This window comes from Sciurus vulgaris (genome assembly GCF_902686455.1).
Source record: "Sciurus vulgaris genome assembly, chromosome: 9".
Classification (NCBI taxonomy): domain Eukaryota; kingdom Metazoa; phylum Chordata; class Mammalia; order Rodentia; family Sciuridae; genus Sciurus; species Sciurus vulgaris.
In genome coordinates, this window is record NC_136469.1 from 71,961,063 (window position 1) to 71,989,036 (window position 27,974).

General features: G+C 39.0%; 1 long non-coding RNA gene and 1 pseudogene across 2 annotated transcripts; one reads left to right on the forward strand and one right to left on the reverse strand.

The window, feature by feature from the left end:
- Nucleotides 1–1,197: 1,197 nt before the first annotated feature.
- Nucleotides 1,198–27,094, forward strand: LOC306669405. The gene is made up of 3 exons (XR_013766104.1): nt 1,198–1,311; nt 12,647–12,786; nt 26,012–27,094. It is a non-coding gene; the product is annotated as an uncharacterized lncRNA (long non-coding RNA).
- On the reverse strand, nt 19,819–22,171 carry LOC306669264 (large ribosomal subunit protein eL32-like; annotated as a pseudogene). Its single transcript has 2 exons — nt 22,088–22,171; nt 19,819–20,422 (listed from the first exon to the last, which is right to left on the reverse strand). The product of its transcript is annotated as a large ribosomal subunit protein eL32-like (transcript).
- Nucleotides 27,095–27,974: the final 880 nt, after the last annotated feature.

Consider the following 27,974-nt stretch of genomic DNA (forward strand, 5'->3'; position numbering starts at 1 on the left):
ACACAGATTGACAGATCGTTGGGAGGTGGGAAATTCCTGTCACGGGAGAGAAAGGTGGCTTTATATCTTACACTGAGGATTGCTGCACATCACATATCACAGGAGAAATTTTCATACAAGTCCCCTTGTCACTTAGATCCAGATCCTTCTGCTCACTCTCAAAAGCCAATACTTGGGACACAAGAGTTGGTAGCAAAGAAATCAGGTTTATTTAATGGGTTGTCACCTTTAAGATGGGGCAAGGGCTGTTGTCTGCAAAACAAAGACCATGTTGGGAATTCAAGTATGTGAAAGTGCTTTTATACCAGGGAAACAGGAGCCAGTGGGCACTGGCAAAGAAGACCACATACTGAGTCACCTGTCCAGGCTTGATAAACATCTCTCTCACTCAAGGGACACATTTTTTTCTTTTTTTGCCAAAATATCCTTGCAATAATTATTGTTCATCTCCTAGATTATTCCCTAGTATGTGTTTACATTATTTCCCTGTATATCAAACATTAGCTATACTTCTGCTTTTATTTATTAAGTTTTGGTACTGGGGATTGAAACCACAGGTGCTTTACTACTGAGTCACACCCTCAGTCCTTTTTATTTTTTATTTTGAGGCAGGGTCTCACTAAGTTGAGGGTTTCCTGAATTGCTGAGGCTGACCTTGAACTTGTGATCCTTCTGCCTTGGCCTCCTGAATCACTAGAATTATAGGTTTGTGACCAGCCTCTATGGCTTTTAGTAAAAGAAGAGAAATGCAAATTGCAAATTTTATGTTAGGTGATGCACATTTTAATGTATCTGAAAGCTATCAGATAACATTACTGATGAGTAAGTTTTATGACTGATGGCTTTTTAGTTTTTTTCCTGGGAAAGGGTTAACCTTGCAGTTTAACATACAGAACAATGGAGGAGAACAAAGAACAACTTTTGTTGGAAAATCATTTTAACGCATTATCTGGCTTCTATCAGAGGTAGCAGCTGGCAGCAAAACTAATGGGAGACATTTAAAAAATTTCCCAGCTATGTTACCTCCAAAATTAGTGATTTTTTTAAAGTCAACTAAAAGCAAATGAAGCTAGCAGGATTGTTTAGGGTTTTCCTTGGTTACATTCCCCCAGCTGCTAAAGGGAGCTCCTCAGGGTTGCTGCTATTGTGCTGCTCTCATTGAGAGCTGCCTCCCTTGCCTGTCAGTCTCTGTTTCACTTTTAGCTGAAAGAAGTGATCCTCCTGGTTTACTGCCCTCTTAGAGGTGAAGTTCCTTCAGATCAGACTGCTTTTGCTGTAGAGAATCAAGGCCTGCTTTCATTTCAGAGGAAGGTAAGAGGAAGAACAAGAATCTGGGATAGTGAAGGACTGAGATGTTCATTTGTATATACAAAAAATTTGTGATCACATGTATGTAAGTGTAAGTACATATTTTTTCATATATAAGTACTATGAACATTTTTTGATATATTCTCTTGAGATTTTCCTCTTTTAAATACTGTATTTCCTTTATTTTATAATTGTAATTATGGTTGTTCCATTTCAAACAGGGCTTTTCTCCCATATGATGCATAACCTGCTGCTTTAAAAAAAAATCTTTGTTTGCTAGGCGTGGTGGTGCACACCTGTAATCCCAGCAACTCAGGGGGCTGAGGCAGGAGGATTGTAAATTCAAGGCCAGCCTCAACAAGTTAGGGAGACCCTAAGCAACTTAGTGAGACCCTGTCACAAAATAAAAAGAACTGGGGATGTGACTCAGTAGTAGAACACCCCTAGGTTCAATCTCCAGTACCCCCAAAAAATTGTTTAAAAAAAAAACTTTAAGTAACTATAAAAAGTACATTCTTATTGTTTCAAAAAATAAAAGTCTTGCACTAAAAAATATATAGTAAAAAATGTACATTTTCTGCAGAATAGAGTTTTTTCAAGGAATTCTAAAAAGCCAAGCATAGTGTCATGCACTTATAATCCCAGCTACTTGGGAGGCTGAGGCAGGAAGATCTGGTAAATTCAGGAGTATGAGACCAGACTACAGAACATAGAGATCCCATCTCAAAAATAGATATTTTTAAATTAAATATTAGAGACAGAATACAGACTGATCCATTTGAAGGGAGGCTGCAATCAATGGAATTTGGAATTCCTGGTTAATGTTATTTTACCTATTCATCCTGCATCTTTCAGGCAAAGGTGTGTGAGGGGTGGCTCCACCAAATGTCATCTGTGAGTAGAAATCCTCATGCTGTGATTTCAGAGATGAGTGATGTCGGACATGACTCCATTCACCTACCCATCAAACATTCTGCTTGAAATTACAGCAGCAAGGGGATTTGTTTACCACTCTGAAAAAAGATGCTTCCAGCCGGGCAAGGCAGTACATGTATATAATCCCAGCTACTCAGGAGACTGAGACAGGAAGATCACAAATTGGAGGTCAACCAGGGCAATTCAGTGAGAGAGACCCGGTCCCAGATATTTAAAATAAAATAAAAAGGGCTGGGGATGTAGCTCCATGATAGAGTGCCCCTGGGTTCAGTTCCCAGTATCACGAAAAAAAAAAAAAAAAAAAAAAAAAAGAAAGAAAAAAAAGAAAAAAAAATTAAATTAAAATAAAATTTAAAAATGCTTCCATATTACTTCCTTAAAAGTATAAATCTCCATCTTAATTTATCAGGTCCATTTCTTCAGTGCATTGTTGGACAAGGCTGTGTTGGTGTAAGAGACAGTGTGTATAGGACTGGTTTGGGAACACAGGGAAGAACCTGAATCATATCCAGATGGTGATGTTGAAAGAAATCAGGGTGTTCTCTTGGGAACTGGATGCCTGGAGGTGGGTGTAGGGGAGTGGTTCGCAGGTAGGAAGATTAGAGAGCAGGGAACAATGCAACTGTAGGTGGGAGATACATTTCCATAAGATAAAATGGGGAAAAGCAGGTTTTGCTTTCTTTCTAGCTCTTCATACAGTTAAATCAGTGCTGTATGGAACACAGTGCACGGAGCACCCAGGAGGAGCTGGGAAAGCAGCTCAGGGGTCGAGGGCATCTTAACATGCATTGGTTCAATCCCAATGCCACAGACACACATGTGAAAATCCATGAATGTGGTTGGTATTCAGCAAGTTTACCTTGATACCATCACATTGAAACAATTCTACTTTAACTGGTAATGCAACTGCTACCAGAGCTTTTTCACTCTCCCTTTTCATGCCCTAGTTGCCCTGCCTCCCCAGAGACCCCTGAACCTCCTGTGATTTTGCAAGAAGATTAACAGTTGGCATAGCAAGGAAGCCCCCCCCCATCCTTTCTGATGACTTTGCCAAAGTAGTGATAAATATATGTATATCATTCCTACTGAGGAAGACAGGACCACTTGCCATGTCTTAAAAGGTGACTATCGAAGTTGAGAAGATCCCACTGGGCATGGTGGTGCACGCCTAGAATCTCAGCAGCTTGGGAGGCTGAGGCAGGAGGATCGCGAGTTCAAAACCAGCCTCAGCAGAAGCAAGGCACTAAGCAACTCAGTGAGACCCTGTCTCTAAATAACATACAAAATAGGGCTGGGGATGTGGCTCAGTGGTCTAGTGCCCCTGAGTTCAATCCCTGGTACCTTCTCCCCCTCAAAAAAAATTTAGTTGAGAAGATTCCAACTATCAGAGCTTCCAGACAAAAAGCAGGCTTTTACAACGTAGATAGATCCATTCACATATTGGTCTTATCTTCCTTTTTTAAAACTATTATGGTAAAAAATCTCTATATATTTTTAAGTATCTTATTAGCTGTTGAAGAAACTTTATTTATTTGTATGTGGTGCTGAGAATCGAATTAAATTTTTGCACCTTAACCTTTTTTCTCTTCTCCTTTTTTTCTTTGTGTGTGTGTGTGTGTGTGTGTGTGTGTGTGCGCGCGCACGCACGCATGCACTGAGAATTGAACCCAGGACCTGTACATGCTACATGCTAAGCATGCACTCTACCACTGAGCTACACTTCTAACCTCTGGTCCCTACCATTTTCTTTTTTCTTTTTTTTTTTTTTTTGTACTGAGGATTGAACCCAGGGGCATCCAGGGGCATCTTACATGCTAAGCAAACACTCTACTACTGAGCTATACACACAGACCTTTTTTATTCTATTTTGTTTTTTGAGGTAGGATCTTGTTTAGTTGCCCAGCAGCTTGGAATCCTCCTGCATCAGCCTCCTGTAGCTGGGATTATTGTGTACACCATTATGCGCAGCCACTATCATTTTTTAGGCTGATTTGTTATTGTTTTTGGGTACTGGGGAATGAGACCAAGGTCACTCTACCACTGAGCTACATCTCTAACCCTTTTATTTTATAAGAGAGTCTCACTAAATTGCCCGGGCTAGACTCAAACGTGAGATCCTCCTGCTTCAGCTCATGAGCAGCTGGAATTACAGGTATGCACCATTATGCCTGGCTATGTTTCCTTTTAATCTCTGTGTAATAAATAACTTTCTTTTGATTTTATGTTTTTGCAGAATCAGCATTTATTCATACTCAGTTGTTTGTAACATTTATTTAATTTTTAAATTTATTTATTTTTCCTACTCATCTTTTAAATTATTATTTCCTTAGGGAAACCACTTCCTCCTAGTATTCTACTGTGTAATTCATATGGTGATAAATCTACTCCCTGGCTCCAGAAGTATGAATGCTATACAGGCCACCCCTAGAGGAGTAACAGATTCTCCTGGCCACAGTGATTGGTTTAGAGGGTTATACACACAACCCGAGCTGAAACAGAAGAGTAGAGCTTGGCACAGGAGTAAACTCTATCTGTTGGGATTGCTATACTGGAGTCATGAAGTTTGAAGCCACCACATAGATGCCTGAGAGTGGAACCAGCACAGAAGATAGTAGAACCTAGAGATGTGTGAGAAAAACAATGTCCTAATGCCATCATTTCAGTACCTGCATCAAGCTTTGCCTGAATTTTCTATATTTTCTTTCTTTCTTTCTTTTCTTTTCTTTTCTTTTCTTTTCTTTTTTGTATGGGGGCTGGGGAACAGGGGGCTTGTATTTATTTATTTATTTTTATTAAAATCTTTTTTAATTTTAAAAAATGCATTTTGATTCATTTTATACAAATGAGGTACAACTCACACCATTCATGTAATCATACATGTACATAGGGTAATGCTGTCTGTTTCATTCTGCTATCTTTCTGTCCCCTACCTCCTCCCACCCCATTTTCCTCTAACCATCAAAATTACCTTCATTCTTCTCTTCCCCCCCTCCTTATATATTTTCATGCACTTAAAAGAGACAACATTTGGCTTTTGGTTTCTTGGGCTTAGCCTATTTCACTTAGCATGATATTTTCCAACTTCATCCACTTACCAGCAAATGCCATAATTATATTCATCTTTATTGCTGAGTAATATTCCATTGTTTATATATACCACAGTTTCTTTATCCATTCATCAGTTGAAGGGCATCTAAGTTGGTTCCACAATCTAGCTATTGTGAATTGAGCTGCTGTGAACATTGATGTGGCTGCACCACTGTAGTATGCTGATTTTAAGTCCTTTGGGTATAAACTGAGGAGTGGGATAGCTGAGTCAAAAGGTGATCCATTCCAAGTTTTCTGAGGAATCTCCATACTGCTTTCCAGAGTGACTGCACCAATTTGCAACTCCACCAGCAATGTATGAGTGTGCCTTTTTCCCCACATCCATGCCAACACTTATTATTATTTGTGTTCTTGATAATAGCCATTCTAATTGGAGTTAGATGAAATCTTAGAGTGGTTTTAATTTGCATTTCTCTAATTACTAGAGATGATGAGCACTTTTTCATATAGCTGTTGATCACCTGTATATCTTCTTCTGAGAAATGTCTGCCCATTTCCTTAGCCCATTTATTGATTGGGTTCTTTGTATTTTGGGTGTAAAGTTTTTTAAGTTATTTATAAACTTTGGAGATGAGTGCTCTGTCTGAGTGTGAGTGGAAAAGATTTTCTCCCAGTCTGTAGGCTCTCTTTTCACATTATTGATTGTTTCCTGTGCTGAGATAAAGCTTATAAGTTTGAATCTATCACATTAATTGATTCTTGCTTTTATTTCTTGCACTATGGGGGTCTTATTAAGGATGTCTGGTCCTTAGCCAACATGATGGAGATTCGGGTCTACTTTTTCTTCTATTTAGGGAAGGTTCTCGGGCCTAATTCCTAGATCCTTGATTCATTTGAGTTGAGTTTTGTACTGAGTGAGAGATAGGGTTTTAATTTCATTTTACTGCATATGGATTTCCAGTTTTGCCAGCACCATTTGTTGAAGAGGCTATCTTTTCTCCATTATATGTTTTTGGCACCTTTGTCTAGTATGAGATAACTGTAATTATGTTGGTATGTCTCCATGTCTTCTGTCCTGTACCATTGGTCTACCTGTCTATTTTGGTGCCAATACCATGCTGTTTTTGTTACTTCTGCTGTATAGTAGATTTAAGTTCTAGTATTGTGATACCTCCTGCATCACTCTTCCTGCCCAGGGTTGCTTTGGCTTGTCTGGGTCTTTTTTTCTTCCAGATGAATTTCATGATTGCTTTTGCTGTTTCTATGAGAAATGTCATTGAGATTTTAATTGGAATTTTGTTAAATCTATATAGCACCTTTGGATAGTCATTTTGACAACATTAATAATATTAATTATGCCTATCCAAGACATGGGATATCTTTCCATCTTCTAAGGTCTTCCATTTCTTTCTTCAATGTTCTGTAGTTTTCATTATAGAGATCTTTCACCTCTTTGGTTAGATTGATTCCCAAGTTATTTTATTTTTTTGAGGCTATTGTGAACAGAGTTGTTTTCCTCATTTCCCTTTCAGATGTTTCATTGCTTATGTATAAAAATGCTTCAGATTTATGCATGTTGATTTTGTATCCTGCTATTTTGCTGAATTCATTTATGAGGTCTAGAAATTTCTGGTGGAGTTTTTTGGATCCTCTAAATAGAGAATCATGTCATCAGCAAATAGTGACAGCTTGAGTTCCTCTTTTCCTATTTGTATCCCTCTAATTACTTTGGTCTGTCTAATTGCTCTGGCTAGTATTTCAAGGACAATGTTGAATAGAAGTAAGTAGTGAAAGAGGGCATCCCTTTTGTCTTGTTTTAGTTTTTAAAGGGAATGGTTTCAGTTTTTCTCCATTAAGAATGTTGGCGGCCATAGGCTTAGCATAAATAGCCTTTACAATTTTGAGGTATGTTCCTAACTATCCCTGTTTTTTCTAGTGTTTTGAGCATGAAGGGGTGTTGTATTTTGTAGAATGCTTTCTCTGCATCAATTGAAATAATCATATGATTCTTAACCTTAAGTCTACTGATGTGATGAATTTCATTAATTGATTTCTGGATGTTGAGCCAACCTTGCATTCCCGGGATGAACCCCACTTGATTGTGGTGCACTATCCTCTTAATGTTTTTGGATGTGATTTGCCAGGATTCTGTTAAGGATTTTAGCATCTATATTCATCAGAGATATTGGTCTAATATTTCTTTCCTTGATGTGTCTTTATCTGGTTTGGGTATGAGGGTGATATTAGCTTCATAGAAAGAATTTGGTAAGGTTCCCTCCTTTTCTATTTCCTGGAATACTTTGAGAAGTATTGGAATGAGTTCTTCTTTGAAGGTCTTGTAGAACTTGGTTGAAAATCCATCTGGTCCTGGGCTTTTCTTGGAGTGGAGGCTTTTGATGGCTTCTTCCATTTCATTGCTTGCTTCTTCCATTTCATTGCTTGAAACAGATGTGTTTAAATTGTGTACATCCTCCTGGTTCAGTTTGGGAGGATCATATGTCTCTAGAAATTTATTGATGTCTTTGAGATTTTCTATTTTGTACAAGTATAGATTTTCAAAGTAACTTCTCATTATGTTATGTATTTCAGTGGTGTCTGTTGTGATATTTCCTTTTTCATCATGAATTTTAGTGATTTCAGTTTTCTCCTTCTCTTTGTTAGTGTGGCTAAGGGTTTGTCTATTTTGTTTAATTTTTCAAAGAACCAACTTTTTGTTTAGTCAGTTTTTTGAATTGTTTCTTTTGTTTCAATTTCATTGATTTCAGCTCTGATTTTAATTATTTCCTGCCTTCTACTACTTTTGGTGTTGTTCTGTTCTTCTTTTCTAGGGCTTTGAGCTGTAATGTTAGGTCATTTAGTTGTCAACTTTTTTTCTTTTCTGGAATGCACTCCATGCTATGAATTTTCCTCTTAGTACTGCTTTCATAGTGTCCCAGATATTTTGATATGTTGTGTGTATGACATTTGATATGTTGTTTGTATCGTCATTCTCATTGACCTCTAAGAATTTTTTTATCTCCTCCCTGATGTTTTCTGTTATCCACACTTCATTCAATAGCATATTATTTATTCTTCAGATGTTGGAGTAATTTCTGTTTTTTATTTTGTCATTGATTTCTGATTTCATTCCATTATGATCTGATGGGACAAGGTAGTATCTCTATTTTTTTGCATTCACTAAAGGCTGCTTTGTGGTATAACTTATGGTACATTTTTGAGAAGGTTCCATGTGCTGCTGAGAAGAAAGTGTATCTGCTCACTGATAGGTGGAATATTCTATATATGTCTGTTAAGTATATGTTATTGATTGTATTATTAAGTTCTATGATTTCTTTGTTTAGTTTTTGTTTGGAAGATCTACCAGTGGTGACAATGGTCTGTTAAAGTCATCCAGAATTATTGTGTTGTCATCTACTTGATTCCTGGAATTGAGAAGTATTTGTTTGATGTACATGGATGCACTGTTGTTTGGGGGCATAAATATTTATGATAATTATGTCTCCCTGATTTATGGTTTCCTTAAGCAGTATGAAATGTCCCTCTTTATCCCTTCTGACAAACTGTGGCTTGAAGTTCACTTTATCTGAAATAAGGATGGAAACCCCTGCTTTTTTACTGAGTCTGTGTGTGTTGTAGGTTTTTTCTCATCCTTTCACCTTTAGTCTGTGGATGTCCTTATCTATGAGATGAGTCTCTTGAAGGCAGCATATTAGTGGGTCTTTCTTTTTAATCCTATCTGCCAGTCTTTTGTTTGATGACTTTAGGCCATTAACATTCAGGGTTATTATTGAGATATGATTTGTATTCCCAGTCATTTGGGCTTATTTTTGGTTTTTAACTTGACTTGGTTTCCCCTTTGATTGGTTTTTCCTTTAAGGTAATTCCTCCCTTTGCTGACCTACATTGTTGTTTTTCATTTCCTCCTCATGGAATAATTTGTTGAGAATATTCTGTAGTGCAGGCTTTCTATTTATAAATTCTTTTAACTTTCATTTATCATGGGAAGATTTTATTTCATCTTCAAATCTGAAGGTTAGTTTTGCTGGGTATAGGATTTTTGGTTGGCAACCATGTTCTTTCAGAGCTTAAAATATGTTGTTCCTGGCCCTTTTAGCTTTCAGAGTCGTGGTTGAGAAATCTGGTGATATCCATATTGATTTCCCCCTATATGTAATCTGATGCTTTTCTCTCACAGCCTTCAAAATTCTACATTTATTTTGTATGTGTAGGCATTTTCATTATAATGTTCCTTGGTGTGGATCTGTTGTGATTTTGTACATTTGGTGTTCTGTAAGCCTCTTGTATTTGATTTTCCATTTCATTCTTCAGGTTTGCAGAATTTTCTGATATTTCATTGAATAGGTTGTTCATTCCTTTGGTTTGTATCTCTGTGCCTTCCTAAATCCTGATAATTCTTAAATTTGGTCTTTGCATGATGTCCCATAGCTCTTGGAGGTTCTGTTCATGATTTCTTACCATCTTCTCTGTGTGGTCAACTTTATTTTCAAGTGTAAATATTTTGTCTCCATTGTCTGAGGTTCTGTCTTCCAAGTGTTCTAGTCTGTTGGTGATGCTTTCCATTGAGTTTTTTATTTGGTTTATTGTTTCCATCATTTCAAGGAATTCAATTTTTTTTGAGAATCTCTCTTTGTTAAAATGATCTTTTGCTTCTTGCAGTTGCTCTTTAAACTGCTTATTGGAGTGATCATTCATTGCCTTCATTTGATCTCTTATCTCATCCTTTGCTTTATGAATCATTTTAATTATGTATATTCTGAACTCCTTTTCTGACATTTCTTTGGCCATACTGTCATTGGATTCTGTTAATATAGAATCTAGGTTTGTTTGGATCATTTTCTTTCCTTGTTTTTTCATGTATCTTCCCCTCTTGCAGTGCAGATCTAAGGTATTGCAGTCCACCACCCCCATAGGCTTATAGTGGCCCTATAGGTTTCCAAAATCTTTTCTTTAAGGGAGAAATTAATATTAGCAGTGCCCAGTATAGACAATATGCAGCCCTAAACCAAATAGCCCCTATGAAGATGTTAACAATATTGTCATAATAAACAGATTGAGTTCAATTATTACGTACAGTATAACAAATAGATTTGCAATAAGGTCTACAGTTTCTAATGAAAGTCAAAGATGATGGGGAGGGGTGTAGGATGTAGCAGTTATGGGATAAGAAAAGAGTATATAGAAGTTCCAGATCATATAAAGTGTGAAAGTGTAATCAAAAGAAGTTAGTTGTTTGTATAAGAAAAGGGAGAAAGAGACTCTGAGAAAACAAGTAAACAAAAGGAAAATAAAGCTAGAAAAGTAAAGAAATAAAAACTTAAAGATTTTCAAAAAGTAGAAAAAAGAAGAAAAAAGAAAAAAAATCTACACTATAACAGTCATATAGTATTTTACCTCCCAGTCTTCAGTAGCCTGATGCATGAGAGGTACCTGACAATGAGTTTCCAGTCTCCAGCAGGTGTCTCAGTATGGGATTTACCCCACCTAAAAATGGGAGCTACTGCTTCCAGGATAATCCAAGATGGCTGCTCTGGTTTCCAAATGTGCTGGCAAATGGGGAGCTGCAGCTTGGGATGTGGGTGTAGTTGGCTGGAGGTCCTGGAGGCAGGGTGTTTTCGTGTGGGTGAAGGATCCTGGAGGTGGGGCACAGTCAGTTGGTCTGGGGGTCCTAGAGGCAGGGAGTGGTCTGTCAGGCTGAGGGGTCCTGGAGATGGGGCTTGGTCAATTGGTTCAATGGTGTTACAGGTCGTGGTTGTTGTCTCAAAATGGTGGCAGCCAAGTGTAACCAAACCTATAGGTATTATGACAGTGAATTTCCTGGGAATGGCAGGCAGCTGGGGATCCACTGGTGGTCTGTGGTTGGTCTGCTGGCTGACAATTGGCAGGTGAACCTTGGGTGGTGGGTGATGGGTTGTGAAAGGCAGTTGATGGGCAGGCAAGAGGCAGGAAAATGGTGGATGATAGGCGCCAGTCAGTGAGCAATCTGCCCTCAAATAGTAGTTGATATGCTGGCAGACTGCAGGTGATCACAGTAGACAAATGGGGTAAACAGCAGGGAATCAATAAGCAGCAAAAACTGCCTCACTGAAAAAACAGATATCCTCTGCTTGAAACCCAAGTTATGGAGCGGCAAGGAACGCAGCCTCCCTCTAGTTCGGCATCTTGAATCTCCCCCTCCTGAAGTTTATTTCTTGAATGTTCATATATTGAGGCAATTTATCCCCTTTCTAACTGAAGCTAATTTAAGTTAATTTGAGTTGACTTTCTTTCAAATACAACAGGAATGCTGACATTACATTCTGTTTTGTTTTGTTTTCAACAATACTAGGGATTGAACCCAGGGGCACTCTATCACTGAGCTACATTCTCAGTCCTTTTTAATTTTCATTTTGAGTCAGGGCCCTGCTAAATCACCAGTGCTAGCCTGCAACTTGTCATCTTCCTGATTTAACCTTGCTAGTAGCAAGTAGTACCTTGCTAGTAGCAGGGATGACAGGTGTGCACCACCATGCGGAGCCTGATATACATCTTTCCTGTTGTCTTTTACTACCTCGCATTATGATTGAACAACTTCAAGTCTTAGACTTTCCAGACTTCTCTATTGCCAATGCTAAGTGGTTTCACAATTACGGTTCTGGCCTGTTCAGATTTCTCTATTTCATGCAAACTTGTGAAAGGATATGATTTAAATCTGTTGGAACAGCCTGTACACAGTCTTGTTTGTGAAATGAGTGATTGACTAACCTAGATAAGGACAGTCTAGTTGTCATCTTTCCTGGGAGAATTCCCTGGTTCCCATACTTCCCTCAACTCCAGATTAGGAGGGTCTCTGGTCTTCTATGCCCCCACCTTACTCTAGCTACCTACCTCTTCACTTTCTATTAGTTATTTCTCACCAGCTGCCCCACATGGAGTTCCCTTGTCTTTTCTTTCTTTATAATCTCCAACATCATGGCTAGTGGGCTATATTTGACATACAATTATTAAATGAATAGATGAACAAATGATGATAACTGCATAAATTAGAGATAACTGTTCTCTTTTTCCCTATCTTCTCTTAAAAGGATGCAGAAAATCAGTCATTATATTCTCACATTCTGCTCCTTGATCTGGAGGCCTTGTCCACAAGCCACACTTAGAGATGGATATTGACAACAATATATTCAAAAAGCTGATAATCAGTTGTGATGTGTTGAAAACATGATAAAGGAAGATTGATTGAAGGGAACAGAAATGGTGTAGAAAATAATATTTCTTCAAATACTTGTAGTGGACAAGAGCCAGGGACAGTAAATTCAGGCTAAAGTTTTGTTTTGTTTGTTTTGTTTTGTTTCAGTGCTGGCAGTCAAATGCAGAGGGCTCTACACTGCACCCAAGTCCTTTCATTATTATTCAGACAGTCTCACTAAATTGTTCAGGTTGATCTCGAACTTACCATTCCTCCTGCCTCAGCTTCTTGAGTCACTGAGATTAGAGGTATGTACCACCTCAGGCTAAAGTTCTCCTAGTGAAAGAAAACTCTAATAATGAGGGTTGGAAAAGATACAATAGGATGCCTCTGCACTCCCTAAGCTTTCTACTCCTAGGGGTCTCCTGAAGACCATTTGATAGGAACTCTGTGAAACAGATTTCTGCATTAGGTGGTAGGGATTAGGAATTTGAATATCTGGGGCCTTTACAAAGGTCTTCAGTCACCTTGAGAACATTAAATTTTAGAAACTTTAAAAGCATTCTAAGAATCATAGAATTTTAAAAAGAATTTTAAAATATTTCATTGAGCCTGTGTCCCTTCTTTCATAAACACAGATGAAGAGTTCCACCTATGTCTTGCTCCAGTGCTGTGGTGATGGACAAGGTCACTGTGTAGCCTGAAGGGGTGGCTGATTTTGGTTAAAATGGGCTCAGAGATATGAAATTATCCAATATATGCCCTGCATTCTGTGCGAACCCAACCATAGGGTTTTATAAGTATAAGCTTTGCTCAAGTTTGTGTGCATGTTTGTGACGTATGAGTTTTTTGTTTGTTGTTTTAAGGTGGCTGGTTAGTTAATGATACAGGCCCTTCATATGTGAACCAAAGACTGTAGTTCAAGGGCCACGTGCATCAGTCTTTTGGGATATTTTAACTGTAAGAAAAATGCTGCTCAACTTGGGTCCCAAGGCAGTTCAGACCCTTAAGTCAAGGGGAGCAAGCACTCTGGGGTGCCCGTTTGAGTCACGGTCCAGTAGCAGCACCCAGAAAGCCACTCCGGACACGGGAACTCGCACCAGAGATTTTATTAGGTGGATGACTAGAGTGTCGGCTTGGGGCTAGAAAGAAAGGAAAAGAGAAAAAATGGCAGGGGCTTCTCCTAAATATTGGAATTCCGTGGGCTAACAAGGGACCAATAACTGAGAAAGATACTTGCAGGCTTACTGGTGAACCAATAGCTAGCTAGGATGTTCACAGATTGACAAGCTAGGTTGTAAGTTGGGAGACGGAAAAATGGCTGTAGCTAAAGGGCGGGAGAGCAGCTTTATATTATATTAACAATGCATATTCCTGTGTCTCCCCTAGATTCTTAAATCTGACTCTGGGAATTGGGTCCAGGAATCTGCTTGTTAAGAAGCAGATGAGTATGCCTGGTGTGGTGGCACACACCTATAATTCCACCTACTCAGGAGGCTGAGGCAGGAGAATTGCAAGCGTGAGGCCAGCCTCAGCAGCATCTTGAGACCCTGTCTCAAGATAAAAAATAAAAAGAGCTGGGGATGTAGCTCAGAGGTAGAGCACTTGCCTGGCATATTTCAGTCCAATACCTGCTCCCATGCACACACACAAAAGAAGAAACAGATTAGTGTTACGGCTGATTTAAAAATTAGCCCAGACTTATCCCATTTTGTTCAGACACCTCACACTGTATGAAATTGGCCCCTTCCTCATGAACCCATTTGCATAGAAGGCTAGCACCTCCACCCCCACCCACTTGCACCCTGACCACAATATCCTTGATCTATGAAACTAATGCAAGATTATTTTTCTGAGAACATACATTCTACTATTCTAAAAATGTAATTTCTGAGAATATGTAGCCTGATACTTTTCCACTTTATGAAATGTATCCCATAATTATAATTACCTCTCCAGCGCCCCCTTCTTTGTGGTTTTAATTCTTACAAGCTTGTTCCTACTCTAATTGTGGTCGAGAGTTGCAGAACTGCTGGCTTCTCTGCACTCTTGACCCTGGCCAGCAATAAATCCTTTGTCTTTACCTTCAAAGGACTTGGAGAATTATTTGGGAATTTGGGAAAAGCACCTTAACATTAGTACCCCAGGGCCTAATGAAAAACTTCATGTTTAAAGGTCACGACTTTAGTAGGTAGCAGGAGAGCTGTGAGAAGAACTTATCTCTTTTGAACACAAAATTATTCTTTGGGGAAAACTGAACTGTTTTCAAACTTCCAAAGGCAGTCTGGTTCATTGGAGAATGGTTCAGCTACATTTTTTTCATTGTTAATTCCCTGAAAACAAATATGCCTTAAAATAAAAAGATGGACATAGTGCTGGGAATATAGCTCAGTGATAAGAGTGTATGCTTAACATGCAGGAGGCCTTAAATTCAATCCCCAGCACTACCCCTCACACATACACAAAAAAAGTGGGACATGGGGATGTGGTGGCACACGCATGTAATACCAGCAGCTCCAGAAGCTGAGGCAGGAGGACTTTGAACTTTTGCAAGTTTGAAGCCATCTTCAGCAACTTAGCAAGACCCTGTTTCAAAGTAAACATAAAATGGGCTGTGGCTGTGGCTCAGTGATTAAGCATCCCTGGGTTCAATCTTTGGTACCAAAAAAAAAAAAAAAAAGAAAAGAAAAGGAAAAATATAGATGGACATAAAATTGCATTTTAGTTGTTAAATTATTGAAAATATACTTAAATTGTGATTATATAGAACCACATATTATGTAACTGATTTAAAAAGAAATTGGGGGAAAGTTGGGTGCATGACATATTTAGTCTTCAAACTATTATGAATCTTACCAAATATCTTATGTGATAATCATGAACAATGAGAAACATGGGAAATCAAATGACTTGCCTTTCAAACTGATAGTGATAAAATCTTATGTCCACACTGGATATCAAGCCCTTAGTACAACAAGAAAATTATGTGACACTTCTCATTTGACACCAAGACATTATATCTCCTAACGGGCACTGTTCCAGGTCACAGAGAGCTACGCTGTTTGAAAGCAATTCCAGAGATTTACATTTTTGTTTTGATTAGGACACACCTGTTTATCAGGAAATATCTCTAGTCCAGTGACCTTTGGAAGAAATTGCTATTCAGAATCTGAGGTATCAGACATACTCTCACCAATAGTGACTAAAACCTTAAAATGGACTTCAAAAGCCTAGGATTTTAAACCAAAGGACAGCTTCCACTGAGAAGATTCTTGAGACGTAGCTTTCCAACGTTCCCTCTCTGCTACCTTGCTTTCATTGATTTTTGTAGCGTTGGGAACTGAATCCAAGTCCTCACACATGGCTAAGTAAGCACTCTACCACTGAGCTATACCGTAGTTCCAAGACCTAGCTTTTTTTTTCCTGGTGTTTTGAAAAAGTAGTCTGCTCCTAATCTCCATCTATGTTTTTCTTTCATTATACCTATTGCTGTTACTACAATTCATATCAGGTAGAAGGCTTACATCCTTTTGTACTGACTACCAAGTTGTCAATGAAAAAGCATATTCAGAGACAAGAGTTTTCAGGAAATTAGGCATTGGTAGGTAAGAATGCTATGCATTTTGTTTTTGTTTTTGTCTTTGGGATTATAAAACAGGACACCTCCCACCGACACACACACACACACACACACACACACACACACAGGGGATTGAATCCAGGGTTGTTTAACCATTTAACCACTGAGTCACGTCCCTCCATCTTTTTATTTTTTATTTTGAGACAGGGTCTTGTTAAATTGCTGAGGCTGGCCTGGAACTTGTGATCCTCCTGCCTCAGCCTCCTGAGTTGCAGGGATTACAGGCAGACACCACCACGTCTGGCTTAAATATCAGGAATATTATACTGTGTTGTGTTGATAAAATGCTGATATAAGCAGAATATATAAAGAACTCAAAAAACTCTACACCAAGAATACAAATAATCCAATCAACAATGGGCTAAGGAAATGAACAGACACTTCACAGAAGAAGATATACAAGCAATCAACAGACATATGAAAAAACGTTCACCATCTTTAGTAATAAGAGAAATGCAAATCAAAACTACCCTAGGATTCCATCTTACCCCAATTAGAATGGCGATTATCAAGAACACAAGCAACAATAGGTGTTGGAGAGGATGTGGGGAAAAAGGTACACTCATACATTGTGGTGGGATTGCAAATTATTGCAGCCACTTTGGAAAGCAGTGTGGAGATTCCTTAGAAAACTTGGAATGGACCCACCTTTTGACCCAGCTATCCCACTCCTTGGCCTATATCCAAACGACTTAAAATCAGCATACTACAGAGATACAGTCACATCAATGTTCATAGCTGCTCAATTCACAATAGCCAGATTATGGAACCAACCTAGATGCCCTTCAATTGATGAGTGGATAAAGAAACTGTGGTATATATATACAATGGAATATTACTCAACTATATAGAATAATAAAATTATGGCATTTGCAGGCAAATGGATGAAATTGGAGAATATCATGCTAAGTGAGATAAGCCAATCTCAAAAAACGAAAGGACCAATGATCTTGCTGATAAGTGGATGATAACACATAATGGGGGTGGGAGGGGGGCAAGAATGGAGGAAGGAGGGACTGTATAGAGGGAAAAGAGAGGTGGGAGGGGTGGGGGGAAAGGAAAAAAATAACAGAATGAATCAAACATCATTACCCTATGTAAATGTATGATTATGCAAATGGTATGCTGTTACTCCATGTACAAACAGAAACAACATGTATCCCATTTTTTACAATAAAAATAAATTTTAAAAAATGCTGATATAAGTACAGAAAGAATTATAAGCAACTTCATTTAGTCAATACACTTTGTTTTTATTTACTTATTTAGAGATGAGGGTATCACTAAATTGCTCAGGTTGGCCTCCAACTCAAAATCCTTCTACAACTTCATAAATAGCTGGAATTATAAGAGTGAACCATTGCACCTGGTTCTTATATACTTTAGATGATACTTTTTGGATTAAAAATTTTAAAATTCTTTCATTAAGTTATACATAAGCACTCATAATTACATTAATCATACCTATGCACTTTGATGAATTTTTATTATGTATACATCCAGGCAACCTCTAATCATACCAAAGTATAGAAAAATTTCAGTCCTCCAAAAGTTATGATTTTTATTGTATTTAAAAATTAAATGTAAACCCAGTGCAGTGGCACACCCTGTAATCCCAGTGGCTCTGGAGGCTGAGACTGGAGGATTATAAATTCAAAGCCAGCCTTAGTAACTTAGTAAAGTACTAAGTAATTTAGTGAAACTCTGTGTCTGAAAATTAAAAAAAAAAAAAATAAATAAAAAGGGCTGCAGACATGGCCCAGTGGTTAAGCACCTCTGGGTTCAATTCGTAGTACCAAAAAAAGAAAATTAAGAAATAATCTGCCAGCTACATGCCTGTAATCCCAACTACTCAGGAGGTTGGGTCAGGATGATCACAAATTCGAGACCAGCTGGGGAAACTTAGTGAGACTGTCTCAAAATTAAAATATAAATTAATTAATTTTTAAAAGGGTTGAGGATGCAGATCAGTAGTAGGACACTTGCCTAGCACATGTAAAGCCCTAGATTCAATCTTCAATATTGCAAAAATAAATAAATAAAGAAAGTTATCTTCTGTTATGATTTAGATCTAGAAATGTCTCCTGAAAAGCTCATATTTCAAAACTATGATCTCCAATGCAGCAAGGTTCAGAGGTAGGGCTCTTAGGCAATGATGAAATATGTAACCTCATCAATGGATTACTCCATTTCATGGATTAATAATTTGAATGGATTACTAGGTGGAAAATGTGGGCAGATTGGGGTGTCTGGAGGAAGTAGGTCACTGGCTACATACCCTTGGGGATTAAACCTTGTCTCCCTGTCATCATCATTGTCTTCTTCTTTTTCTCCTCCTCCTCCTCCTTTTCTCTCCACCCCCCTGCCCTCTCTCCTTCCCTCTCTCTTCTCTCTCTCTCTTTCCTGGCTGTCATGAGGTGAATAGCTTTCTTCCCCCATACCCTTCTGCCATCATGTTCTGCCATGATGTTCCACCATTACCTATGCCTGGAGCAATGGAGTCCCTGACTGTGGACTGAACCTCTGAAACTGTGAGCCCAAAATAAACTTTTCCCCTTCTAAGTAAGTCATTCTTGTCAAGTATTTTGGCCACAGAAATAAAAAGCTAACATATCTTTCATTGTCTTATCACTTAATAATATCATTTTAATTTCTGATAATTTCATTTGCCTTTTTCATATACTTTTTAAAAAATTGGGGATGTAGTACATATAAAATTTTGAATCCTGATTTTTCCACCTTAAGTTGTATGCATTTCTATGCTGTTTCATAATTTCTTGGGTTGGTTGTTTGTTTGTCTGCTTTTGTGGTGCTAGAAATTGAACCCAGGGCCTTTTGCATGCTGGATAAGTGCTATACTGCTGAGAAACACTCCTAACCCCTAATTCCTTGAATTCATAATTGTATGATCCTGCAAAGATTGAACTAAAGAAACATACTGCCATCTTCTTAACTATTCTCCTACAGTTAAGAAATAGTTTCTTTCAACATTTTGCCCTTTATCATGATGAATATTTTTTGTGTGTAAGTATTTTTGCAGTTTGACCATGAGTTTTCCATTATTTGTTTTACTAAAACAAACAAAACAAAACAGGGGGGAATAAACAGGTCTTTAGTACCTCCGCCAAGGCATTAACTTATTTGACTTTCTGTTCCATAAATACAGGGTCAGGCTGGGCGTGGTGGAGCATGCCTGTAATTCCAGCAATTTGGGAGGCTAAGACAGGAGGATGGCAAGTTCAAGGAGGTGGCTCAGTGGTAAAGCATAACTAGGTTAAATCCCCAGTATCAAAAACAAAAAACAAAAACAAAATACATAAATATAGGATCATTTTATTATTCTGCTCTAAAAAGAACCTTAAAATAACCTGATTCTTGGAACTTTAGTAAGATCATTTCCATTTGTTTTAGAATTGCATTTGCTATATTCATTTTTAGCACATAAAACTTGAATCAGTCTCTTAGGCTTCCTATGAAACCATTGCCATCACCCCACCCACACCCTAGCAGCTTCTGTCCACAAATTTTAGTCATTGACTTGCCCATCTTCCCCTTGGTGCTTGCTGTCCTCAACTTTGTCTCTCTAATTCCTCCCCTCCTTTACTCTCCTTCTCTCTAACTCAGGAGACTGACCACTACAGTCAGCAATTGGCTGGTGCCCCCAGCAAGGAAGAAGCAGCAGGAAGCAAGGATATTTACTCTGCTGAGCACCCCTCTGCTGGGTCACTTAAAGATGGCCATCAAAAGTCACAAAAGTCACAGCTTCTCTCAAGGAAGTCCTCTCCACAGAACTTTTTTTTTTTTTTTTTTTTTTTTTACGGTTTTAATTAAGCACACAAAAAATGTGCCCATGAACTGTCTATTCATTTTCTTCACTGTGCAGCTTGGTGTTGGGACTGGTGACTCTGATGGCCAGTTGGGCTGCTCCTTTCACAATGGCTTTGCGGTTCTTGGAGGAAACGTTGTGAGCAATCTCAGCACAGTAAGATTTGTTGCACATGAGCTCCAGCTGGATTTGTTGCTTCCAGCTCCTTGATGTTGTGGACCAGGAACTTCCAGAAGCCACTGGGCAGCATGTGCTTTGTCTTCTTGTTGCTCCCATAACCAATGTTGGGCATCAAGATCTGGCCCTTGAATCTTCTCTGCACCCTGTGGTCAATACCTCTGTGTTTCCGCCAGTTGCGCTTAATTTTGACATATCGGTCTGACTGGTGCTGGATGAACTTCTTGGTCCTCTTTTTGATGATTTTGGGCTTCACGAGAGGTCTGAGGCAGTCATGATGCCGAATACAGATGGCGGTCACCTCCGTAGGCAGCACCAAGGAAGAGAGAGCTCCACAGAACTTTCTACAGTTTCTCTTTCTGGGTCTTTTTAACCATCTCTCACTTTATCCCTTCGTGCTTCCAGATAACAGCAGCCCAGGATATGGCACCATTCCTTTGGCTTCCCATATCCTTCCCACATGTATAAATAGTCCCTTTCATTGACCTGTTTGATTATCCTAATGTGAGTGTGCCATCTTTTTCCCATTTCCTGCTGAGATGTGCCTCACTCACTTCAGATACACTTTTAATATAGTATAATTCAGACTGCCACAAAATTGGAGCAATAAACATTTGCTTTGTTGATACTTATGGTCCAGAAAATATTGACCATGGCTCACACTGCCTACATTTTTAGCTTTCAGCTCTGTGTTGCTCAGTTATTTCACAATTCCCTTTTAAAACCAGAAAGGAATTTTACTAATGAACTTACATTCAGGCTGGGTACAGTGGCTCATGTCTGTAACCCCAGCTGCTCGGGAGGCTGGGTCAGGAGGATCTTGAGTTTAAAGACAACCTCAGTAAGTTAGCAAGGCCTTAAGCAACTTAGCAAGACCTTATCTCTAAATAAAATACAAAAATGGCTGGTGATGTGATTAAGTGCCTGTGGGTTCCAAAAAAAGAAGTTTATCCTCCGTGGTCCATGAACTAAGAGTTTTATTTTGCTTAAGGAAAGCAAAATAAATTTTAAATTTTTGTCTCATAAAAATTCTTGTGTTAAACAATGATCTATGTCAGAACTTCTTTAGTAATAGTAGGGATAGATGTTAAATAGGTATTTTCCCTTAGTCAATGTGCAATCCTAGCAGGCCGTGATGAAATAATAACTCTGGAAATCACAACTTGAAATATAATAATCCACCTCTCTTGAGTGTTCCAGTTATCCCATATCTGTAAAACAATCTCATGTAGACACTGAAGTAAGTCTTCCAGGCCTTCATTTTCATTTATTTATTTATTTATTTGTAAGAATTGAACCCAGGGGTGTTTTACCACTGAGCTACCCTCCCAACCCTTTTTATATTTTATTTGGAGATATGGTCTCTTACTAAATTTCTTAGGTTTCCCTACAACTTGTGATCCTCTTGTCTCAGGTTTCCCAATCACTGGAATTACAGCTGTATGCCACCATACGTGGCTCTTCCAAACCTTTAAAAGCATTATCTGACAAGTCATTTTCTGAGTGTGCTTAGTCTTAGGTTGTGATTTCATAGAGAAAATGATTTTTTAGTGTTAAGAGACATTAATTTAATTAAAGGCAAATAGAATTGCTGGATAAATTATTTCCTTTTATAAGTGCTTGATGAAAAAAGACAAGTAAAGGTGTCCAAGGGTGAACTCAATCCATTATTTTATTTTCTTTATAGGTTTCTCCTGATTTCCACTTGAACTTGTTTTGCTCTTACAAAGGAGAGGGTGTGGATTAGTACCTTTAAAAAACAATGAGAAAGGAAAGGGCTGAATCAAGGCCAGGGGAATCTTGGTTTTCCTCCCAGCTATTAGGCAATCTTCGCTCCACACTTTCCTTAAGCAAACTCGTCTATCCCCAGGTCTCTAGTTATCACAGATGACTCTCAGACTTAATCTCTAGCACAGACCTATCTGAGCTCCAAACTCACAAATGCAACTGTCTTCTAGACACTCACCAGTGGCGAATGACCTTCCTTCTCACACCCAGATTCATTCCTTTTCCTAGGTTCTATGTACAAAGGAATGACACCACCATTCATGCAGTGACACAAGCAGGAAGCCTAAGGATCATCTGGACACCTCCTGCCTCTCCTTCCCTCACCCACTTTATCTCCAAAATATATCTCTCACACAGCCATTCTGTCCAACACCAGTACAAACTCTCCATTCCTGCTACTCTCACCTCTTTCCCAGACAACAGTAGTCAACTCTGTATTAGTCAGCTTTGAGAAAATCAATTTACTAAGAGAAAAGGTTTATTTTGTCTCATGGTTCTGAAGTACCAGTCTAAGACTGGGATACTCCACTGCTTTGAGCCTGTGCTGAGGGCACCAGTTGGCAATAGCAGGGAGTTCATGGTAGAGCAGTTTACAACAGGAGCCAGGAAAAAGAAAGGGAGAAAACAAAATCCCTTTTGAAGGCACAACGCAGTGACCTAAGGACCTCTCAAAGCACCCTCCCTCAGAGGTCCCCTCATGACCTGGGGACCACACCTTTAAGACATGGGCCTTTGGTGGACCCTCATCCAAACCATAGCACCTCCTAACTGGTGTCTCAGCACTCACCTTTCCCACCCTTTCTGCCAATTCTATGTGCTAAGGTAGAGCGACTGTTTTGAAATGCAAAGGTGTTCATGTTACACACACACTCCTCTTCCATTTTCCTTTGGTGACTTCCTATTTCTCTTTACTTCTTTTATCATAAGTCTTTTAACCTGGCCTAAAAATCTAAACTAAACTCCAAACTAATCATCATTTCATCTTTACAGATGTATACATCTTACTGGATGGTCAATTTTGGATAAATTACTTCTGTATGCCTCAGTTCCTTCATCTGTAAAAAGAAGGATAGTAATAGTATCTCCCAGGTAGGATTGTCGTGAGGATCAAGGTGAAGTACTTAGAACTTAGTTGGTAGGGCTCGACATCATTAAGCTCTTGTTAGGATGTCTTTGCTTCCTGCATCATTCTGCCTTTTCTTAAGGAGTCATGCTTCATTCTAACCCTAGGATCTCCACGTGTAATGTTCCCTTGGCTTAGCATTGACCTCTTCCATCAACTTCAGGAGGCCTTCCATGGTCTCCTCAACTGTATGTCTATTACACTCTTTCATCGCATCACTTTTCCTTAATAACACCACAGTTGTATTTTTACATTTATTTAGGTGATCATATGATTAATATCTCTTTCCCACAGGACATTGACCTGTCCATGATGGCAGGGCAGGACCAAGGGGATCTTTGTTTCCCCTTTAGCACCATATTTTCACCTTGTAGCTTCTTTCTTGGCACAGAATAGGTCTTCTACGTTAACTGATTGAAAGAAAATGAATCTCCTTGTATATTGGGAGAGTTCAAAGGGAAAGGGCCTGGGCACAGTAGCATATGCCAGTCATCTAAGCGACAAGGGAAACCGAGGCAAGAGGATTGCAAGTTCAAGGCCAGCCCAGGATACATAGTGAGACCTTGTCTCATGATAAAAAGTACAAAGCCATGGCTGTAGTTCAGTGGTAGAACACTCGTCTGTCACCCACAGGACCCTGGGTTTAATTCCCAGTAACACACACACAAAGGCAAGCACATGTAGGCTCCTGCCTCTCCCCTCTGCCAGACAGCAGCACTTGCCAGTTAATAAGGATAGGTGTTCCTTGGGGAAGCCTGCCTGACAATCACCCCTGTTAAACTATTCCAGAATAGTGATGGTTACCCCCTTCTCTAGGTGTAGGCCATCCCAAAGAGAACCAATCCAGTAGACTTATGGTTCCAAATCATGCTCCTTAAGAAGGCCTAACCTAATCATGCAAAACCATAACGTCCACCTGGAAAAATCCTCCTAGGAAAGCTCAGTCACTGACCAGGAGATGTCAGACTAACTGTACTTCCGGTATCTTTGATTTTCTTCCTCTCAGGACTGAGTCTAGTTTGCTCCCTTTTAATGGGCTCTTTTATAGTGTTATACAGGATAAAATAATAATAACAATAATAATATTAGCTAACATTTATTTACTGTTGGCATTTGCTATTGCCAAGCCCCATGCAAGATATTTCTTACATATTACTTTATTTAATTAGAGAAAATTAAGGCAAATGCTATTATAACCTCCATTTTATAGTTGAAGACAGAGAGATGATGTTTAGAGAGATAAAGAAACTAATATTATTTGGCCAGTCAGTAGCAGCACCAGACTTTGAACCCAGGGAGTATTATACCACAGTCCACACTGCCTAGTTACAGCTAATGAAGTCTTAGTGATCCTAACTCATAAGCCTCATCCAGTGAGGTAAACTCCAAAGACCTTTAAATTGCCTTACCCTGCCAAACACATCATGAACATAAATGACATAAATTTTAGGACCAAAAGGCAGTTACCCATATTCAAAACACAATATATCTTGATTTGTGATTGAGCATATCATGAGTGCCAGCATAATAATTGGTAAATGCTCAAGAAGGGGCATTTATTTAATGAATAAATTAATTGCACCAGTCACATTAAGTGCCCTTTAGTTGAATTGTGACTACTTCCTCATACAATTTCTCCACAACATAAGATCCTCTCCAAAAATACAGAATGAGGGAATTCCTTCTTTTTCTACCCTTTTTTTTTTTTTTATTAACTTTCTTTTTTCAGCACTGTGGATCCAACCAAGGGCCTCCCACATGCTCCATGAGGGTTCTACCACTGCGCTGCATTTCCAGCCCAGGATTTCCTTCTTCATTCATTTTCCAGGGCCTAGACAATCAGATTACCAATAGGAATGCAAACTGTGCTCAGGAGGTTTCAGAGGGAAATGAGAACTCTATTGGAAATTGGACTAGATGCTACTCATGTTATATTCTGTCAAAGAAATTGCCTGAATTTTGCCCATTTCCTGAGATTTTGTGTGAGGCTGAATTTAAAAGTGGTGAACTAATTAATCTGGTGGAGGAAATTTCTCAACAGCACAGCATTCAGAGAGTAGCATGAATATATCGCTGTCAGGTTATTATGGGAACTAGGAGCCAATAGTAGAGCTAAAGGATTTTTAAAAATCTGCAACCTAACCAGAAAAGTGTAGGTAAAACTGGAACTAAGAAAGTTGTGCTTGTTGAAGAGATTATAGCTCCTAACAATTTGCTAAGTAATTTTCACAGAGATAGTAGGAAAGATACCTCAAGTGTATCTTGGAATTTGCAAGACCACCCCCATTGCAGGTTTAAGGATATAGAAGGGGAAATTCCTTTGAAGAGTTCCCCTAATTACCTAGGGGAACTAGGAAGTTTTTTCACCATGCCAAGTTGTGTGCAGGCATTCAAAGACCACTGCAGCTAAGGTCCCAGGAAGTTCACCCACTGCATGAGCTGGCAGCAGAACTTGGCATCATCCTTCTGGTGCTGGTTCTGCAGGAATGAAGGATTCTTAAGTTAAGGGGGTGTTGGGGTTTCTGTCAAGATTTCAAGGGAAGGCCTGGGAGGCCTAAGAAAGCATAGAAGGGTTGTGGTTGCTGTGTACTGTTCCTGAGACTGTGATACATGATGCTGTAAAGGTAAAGTCAAAGCTGGAATGGGGACCCCGGAAATTAAGAGGTACCTGTTACATGAACTGTCTGACAAAAAAAGCTGCTGACCATGGAGAAAGTCAGGCTAAAAAAGACTTCACATATGCTGAAACCAGTAAAGCCAAAGGCACAGAGTTGCACAAATCCTTTGGAAACAACATCTCATAGCAATGAGTTTTAGATATTATACTTAGAGTTACAGGACCCATTTGCCCAGCTGGGTTTTGGGCTTGTTTGGGTCCCATCCCTTCTTTCTATGTCCCTATTTGTCCCTTTTGGAATGGGAATGTGTACTCTGTGCCACTTTAAATTGGATAGATGTAACTTATTTTTATTTTTACAGGGGCTCACAGACAAGAGTTTGCCTTAGGTCTCAGAGGAGAGTTTGGGCTTGGACTTTTGAGCAAGGCTGGAACTCTTGGAAATGATCGAATGCAATTTGCATTTTGAAATGAACTTGAGCTTTTGGGGGCCAGGGTGGAAATATTATGGTTTGGATATGAGTTGTCCCCAAAAATCTCCTGTGTTAATGCAGGAATGTTTGGAGGTAAAGTGATTGGGTTTTGAGAGTCATAAACTAATTAGTATATTCTAATTTGAACTGACCATGGTTACTGAAGGCAGTGGAATATGGCTGGAGAAGGTGTCACTGGGGGTATGCCCTGTATTTTTGTCAGATTTGTTTCATCATGCCTGACAAGAATAACTTAGTGGAGAAAAAGTTTATTTTGTCTCATGGTTTTAAAGCTTCTGTCCATGGTTAGCCAATTCCATAGCTCTGAACCCAAGATGAGGCAGAATCTCATGGTGGAAGGACATGACAGAGGAAAGTGGTTCAGGACATGGGAGACAGGAAGCAGAGAAAGAGAATCCCACTCACCAGGGACAAAATATAAACCCCAAAATCATGTCCTCAGCGACCTACTTCTTCCAACTACACCCTACCAGCCTAGAATTATCACCCAGTTAAACCATATCAGTGGATTAATCCACTGATTAGGTTGCAGCTCTCAAAATCTAGTCACTTCACCTCTGAATATTCTTTTGGGGGACACCCCCAAATCTAAACCATAATATCCTGAAAGGATGCATCTTTCCTATGGCCTCTCCCTCCACTGCTTCCTGGCTGCCATGAAGTGAGGAGCTTTCCTCTGCTGTGCCATTCAACCATGATGCTCTACCTCACCTTAGGCCCAAAGCAATAGAATTAACCATCTATGAGCTGAGAACTCTGAAACCATGAATGCCAAATAAGCTTTTTCTCCTCTAAGCTGTTCTGCTTATGTATTTTTGTCACGGTGGTTAAAAAAAAAGTTGAGTAAAACAATAGTGATGCTGGCAATTCAGAGATGCCAAAGAGAAGCTCTAAAATATCCCCTTTAAAATCTCAATCAGAAAACTTAAAAAAAATTAATTAATTAAATAAAAAATATTTCAAGGTTGCTAAGATCTATGCTCATTACAGAACTTCTACCTGAAAATTTGAGGAAGGAAAAAGAAACTCATTCTAGTTTTCCTGTCACACCTCAAGCTGCAAAAACCATGGTCACAGTGTGTCAAATTTCGTGAAGATGTAAAATGCAGCCCCTAGGAATGGTGGTTCACACCTGTAATCCCAGCAACTCGGGAGACTGAGGCAGAAGGATGGCAAGTTTGTGGTCAGCCTTATCAACTTAGCAAGAACCTGTCTCAAAATAAAAAGGGATGGGACGTAGTTCAGTGATTAAATTCCCCTGGGTTTAATATCCTGTACAAAAAGAAAAGAAAACAAACAAACAAAAAGATGTAAAATGCATTAAAGTACAGAGTTAAGTACCATTTTTACTTCAGGCATCTATTTTCTGGAATAGTTGACACTAGCAGTTAATATCTCAGTCATTTAAAGGTTTTTCTTTAGAAGTTACAATGCTGGGCAAAGAAAAGAAAAAACTTTAAAAAGTCTAATGCTGCAAAATAAGGCTGATCTTGAGTAGGGCAGCATAAAATAAAGTGGTGTTGCCATTGCCACAGTTCCATTGATTGTTGGCACCTTCTTTGTGTCCTTGTGTGGCAGAAGTGGCAAACCATCTCCTTGGAGTTTCTTATAAGGGTGCTAATCCCATTGATGAAGCTGGAGTGCTCATAATAATCACTTCCTGCAGGTCCCACACTACTACCATCATATTGGGGGTTGGATTCCACCATATTAATTTGGGGAGAGGGGCACCAACATTCAGACTATCATACTATATTTTTAAAATCAAGGAATATATGAAATTCAAGGGAGAAAATAATTATTGCATCTACCACTCAGTAATAACCCCCTC